This window comes from Schistocerca serialis, unplaced genomic scaffold (assembly GCF_023864345.2).
Source record: "Schistocerca serialis cubense isolate TAMUIC-IGC-003099 unplaced genomic scaffold, iqSchSeri2.2 HiC_scaffold_1133, whole genome shotgun sequence".
In the NCBI taxonomy this organism is placed as follows: domain Eukaryota; kingdom Metazoa; phylum Arthropoda; class Insecta; order Orthoptera; family Acrididae; genus Schistocerca; species Schistocerca serialis.
Window position 1 is genome coordinate 20,001 of NW_026047330.1, and position 5,000 is coordinate 25,000.

The 5,000-nt window shown below is 51.1% G+C and overlaps 1 non-coding gene across 1 annotated transcript in view; it reads right to left on the reverse strand.

Annotated features, from left to right (window-relative positions):
• Positions 1-568, reverse strand: part of LOC126432405 (small subunit ribosomal RNA) — a 1,909-nt gene extending 1,341 nt beyond the window's left edge. Inside the window, exon 1 of the ribosomal RNA XR_007577942.1 lies at positions 1-568. This exon is cut by the window's left edge and continues 1,341 nt beyond it. This is a non-coding gene — a ribosomal RNA (small subunit ribosomal RNA).
• Between the last annotated feature and the right edge of the window lie 4,432 nt (positions 569-5,000).

Below are 5,000 nucleotides of genomic sequence, written 5' to 3' on the forward strand. Positions count from 1 at the left end.
TCCAATAGATACTCGTTAAAGGATTTAAAGTGTACTCATTCCGATTACGGGGCCTCGGATGAGTCCCGTATCGTTATTTTTCGTCACTACCTCCCCGTGCCGGGAGTGGGTAATTTGCGCGCCTGCTGCCTTCCTTGGATGTGGTAGCCGTTTCTCAGGCTCCCTCTCCGGAATCGAACCCTGATTCCCCGTTACCCGTTACAACCATGGTAGGCGCAGAACCTACCATCGACAGTTGATAAGGCAGACATTTGAAAGATGCGTCGCCGGTACGAGGACCGTGCGATCAGCCCAAAGTTATTCAGAGTCACCAAGGCAAACGGACCGGACGAGCCGACCGATTGGTTTTGATCTAATAAAAGCGTCCCTTCCATCTCTGGTCGGGACTCTGTTTGCATGTATTAGCTCTAGAATTACCACAGTTATCCAAGTAACGTGGGTACGATCTAAGGAACCATAACTGATTTAATGAGCCATTCGCGGTTTCACCTTAATGCGGCTTGTACTGAGACATGCATGGCTTAATCTTTGAGACAAGCATATGACTACTGGCAGGATCAACCAGGGAGCTGCGTCAACTAGAGCTGAGCAGCCGGCCGCCCGGGAGTGTGTCCCGGGGGCCCGCGCGAACACGCAAGCGTCCGCTCAATTATTCTGCAAACAGGAGGAGGCTGAGCTCCCCTGCACAACACACCTCGAAACCCTCTCAGGTCCCGGCGGCGCGCAGCGCCGTCCTAAGTACTTGGTCGGGTTCGAGAGAGGCGCAATCGCCCGGAGTTAGGCGAGTAGACGCTTTAGGTGCGACCACCCGTGCTCCCAACTGAGCTTGCCGCTGCCGACAGAGGCCCGGGAGCGTGCTGTCGTGGCATTGCCGGCGGGAGACAACACGCGCCACCTACGGTGACCGGCAGCTCCAACGCCAGCGCCACAGAAGGACAAAAGCCCTACTTGGGTGCCGAAGCGAACTCTCCCAGCACAGCGCACGCGCCAACACGTCCGCACAGCTGCGATACAAACCACCTGCGAGAACCGCTGGGGCGACCGAGCAGCAGACGGCGTCGCGGCGCCGAGCGCCGGGCGGCGGCGCATCCTCAGCGCACAAAGTCCTCAATCGGACCAGCACACTGCAGATGGCCACCGCGCTTCGCACCGGGCCCGCGAGGACCTACTTTGGCCGCAAGGCGCCGCGAGCAGGGGGCGCCGGCGCGCAGCTGCGCCGCCTGCCGCGTCCGTCGGCCGGCGCGCCTGCCACCGGCCGCCCCCACCAGCCGGCTGTAGCGCGTGCGCCCACGCACCGCGCTGCCAGCACGCCGGGCGGCCCCCCCTCACCGGCCGGGGACGGTCCCACCCAGCCACCGCCGCGTATCGCCTCACACCCAGATCCCCTTTCACGTTCGTGGGCATGGTGGGTCCCCTTTCACGTTCGTGGGCATGGTGGGTATCCCTGAAACAACCGGTTAATAGCTCGACCGATCGTCGCCAACACTGATTCACCTCTAGCGAGAACAACCGCACCACAACGGGTTACCGGTTGTTCATTTGCGTAACGTCACCAGCAAACGTACACGTCCATCGCCATTTGCAACGAGTATTGCATGCCTGTGTCAGGTGTCACAACACACTACGTCTGCCCACATAGACGCAACAACATGTGCACGCCTAGAGAACACGTGGAAGGTAGACCCCGTACGTATGCGGTGTCCATTGCGCGAACGACTGTCAGCCCGCCTCTGCAGCATGTCGCAGATGTGGAACGCGGTGCAACATGCTATCACGGTGTGTGAGAAGAGACGACTACGTCCGAATACACGCTCCACTACATCAACAGACTGCTCATGCTGATCGCCATCCAGGGCGTCCGTTCCTCCCACACGTCTGTATGGCGTACCACACTGCAATCCAGCTCTTATAGGGAGACGACACGTAGCTGCGTGCACAATATTTGGACTGTATGGTCCGCCGTTGCTAGGCGCTGTCGTCATACGGTCACATGGGCCACGATGTATCATTCAGTACATACGGAGCAATGTGCAGTACAGTTTGTGGGTTTTGCGTACATCGGCGGACAGGTGACAGGCCGTACCACAACGTAGGCTGAGTACGTCGGCATGCGAAGGGCATTGAACATGCAAACTTCTCACCGACCAGCTTGCGAAGGCAGGGGGGAAGGGGGGGGGGGCATGTACGTCCTGCTGCTATCCACACTACAGTGTATAGCAGGAGCATGTGGAAAGTCAGCAACACCTGCAAGGTGTTTAACATGACGCGATACACAGGGGACCGGGCAGTGCGAGTAGCGAACTATATTGCGAGGGTTGCGGTTAGGCAACACTACACTACTTTAACGGGTTGCATAACAATTACAGAGCAGGTTCAGCGACAACGTGCGTCAGGTTAAGGCGCAATATAGTTTAGGTTACGGCGCACTTTAGGTTAGGTTAAGGCACATTATAGGTTAGGTTAAGGCACAACATGGGTTACGTTAAGGCACAACATGGGTTAGGTTAAGGCACAACATGGGTTAGGTTAAGGCACAACATGGGTTAGGTTAAGGCACAACATGGGTTAGGTTAAGGCACAACATGGGTTAGGTTAAGGCACAACATGGGTTAGGTTAAGGCACAACATGGGTTAGGTTAAGGCACAACATGGGTTAGGTTAAGGCACAACATGGGTTAGGTTAAGGCACAACATGGGTTAGGTTAAGGCACAACATGGGTTAGGTTAAGGCACAACATGGGTTAGGTTAAGGCACAACATGGGTTAGGTTAAGGCACAACATGGGTTAGGTTAAGGCACAACATGGGTTAGGTTAAGGCACAACATGGGTTAGGTTAAGGCACAACATGGGTTAGGTTAAGGCACAACATGGGTTAGGTTAAGGCACAACATGGGTTAGGTTAAGGCACAACATGGGTTAGGTTAAGGCACAACATGGGTTAGGTTAAGGCACAACATGGGTTAGGTTAAGGCACAACATGGGTTAGGTTAAGGCACAACATGGGTTAGGTTAAGGCACAACATGGGTTAGGTTAAGGCACAACATGGGTTAGGTTAAGGCACAACATGGGTTAGGTTAAGGCACAACATGGGTTAGGTTAAGGCACAACATGGGTTAGGTTAAGGCACAACATGGGTTAGGTTAAGGCACAACATGGGTTAGGTTAAGGCACAACATGGGTTAGGTTAAGGCACAACATGGGTTAGGTTAAGGCACAACATGGGTTAGGTTAAGGCACAACATGGGTTAGGTTAAGGCACAACATGGGTTAGGTTAAGGCACAACATGGGTTAGGTTAAGGCACAACATGGGTTAGGTTAAGGCACAACATGGGTTAGGTTAAGGCACAACATGGGTTAGGTTAAGGCACAACATGGGTTAGGTTAAGGCACAACATGGGTTAGGTTAAGGCACAACATGGGTTAGGTTAAGGCACAACATGGGTTAGGTTAAGGCACAACATGGGTTAGGTTAAGGCACAACATGGGTTAGGTTAAGGCACACCATGGGTTAGGTTAAGGCACACCATGGGTTAGGTTAAGGCACAACATGGGTTAGGTTAAGGCACAACATGGGTTAGGTTAAGCCACAACATGGGTTAGGTTAAGGCACAACATGGGTTAGGTTAAGGCACAACGTAGGTTAGGTTAAGGCACAACGTAGGTTAGGTTAAGGCACAACGTGGGTTAGGTTAAGGCACACCATGGGTTAGGTTAAGGCACACCATGGGTTAGGTTAAGGCACAACATGGGTTAGGTTAAGGCACAACATGGGTTAGGTTAAGGCACAACATGGGTTAGGTTAAGGCACAACATGGGTTAGGTTAAGGCACAACGTAGGTTAGGTTAAGGCACAACGTAGGTTAGGTTAAGGCACAACGTAGGTTAGGTTAAGGCACAACATGGGTTAGGTTAAGGCACAACATGGGTTAGGTTAAGGCACAACATGGGTTAGGTTAAGGCACAACATGGGTTAGGTTAAGGCACGACATGGGTTACGTTACGGCACAACATGGGTTACGTTACGGCACAACATGGGTTACGTTACGGCACAACATGGGTTACGTTACGGCACAACATGGGTTACGTTACGGCACAACATGGGTTACGTTACGGCACAAATTAGGTTAGGTTACGGCACAAATTAGGTTAGGTTAAGGCACAAATTAGGTTAGGTTAAGGCACAAATTAGGTTAGGTTAAGGCACAAATTAGGTTAGGTTAAGGCACAAATTAGGTTAGGTTAAGGCACAAATTAGGTTAGGTTAAGGCACAAATTAGGTTAGGTTAAGGCACAAATTAGGTTAGGTTAAGGCACAAATTAGGTTAGGTTAAGGCACAAATTAGGTTAGGTTAAGGCACAAATTAGGTTAGGTTAAGGCACAAATTAGGTTAGGTTAAGGCACGATATAGGTTAGGTTAAGGCACGATATAGGTTAGGTTAAGGCACGATATAGGTTAGGTTAAGGCACGATATAGGTTAGGTTAAGGCACGATATAGGTTAGGTTAAGGCACGATATAGGTTAGGTTAAGGCACGATATAGGTTAGGTTAAGGTACGATATAGGTTAGGTTAAGGTACGATATAGGTTAGGTTAAGGTACGATATAGGTTAGGTTAAGGTACGATATAGGTTAGGTTAAGGTACGATATAGGTTAGGTTAAGGTACGATATAGGTTAGGTTAAGGTACGATATAGGTTAGGTTAAGGTACGATATAGGTTAGGTTAAGGTACGATATAGGTTAGGTTAAGGTACGATATAGGTTAGGTTAAGGTACGATATAGCGTAGGTTCAGATACACATTGTTGTAGGGAAAGGTGTATTGGGGGGGGGGGCGGCAGGTTCGTTGATAGTGATTATCGTAATTGGATGCCTGCGGTATTATCCGATTTGTCACGTCAGGATGCACTTTTGGCTCATGACAGGCGGCGCTCCGATTCCATGGTTGTGGCAGATCTGTGTCTTTCATTCCTGCCATTGTTTGTGTGCTGTGACAGG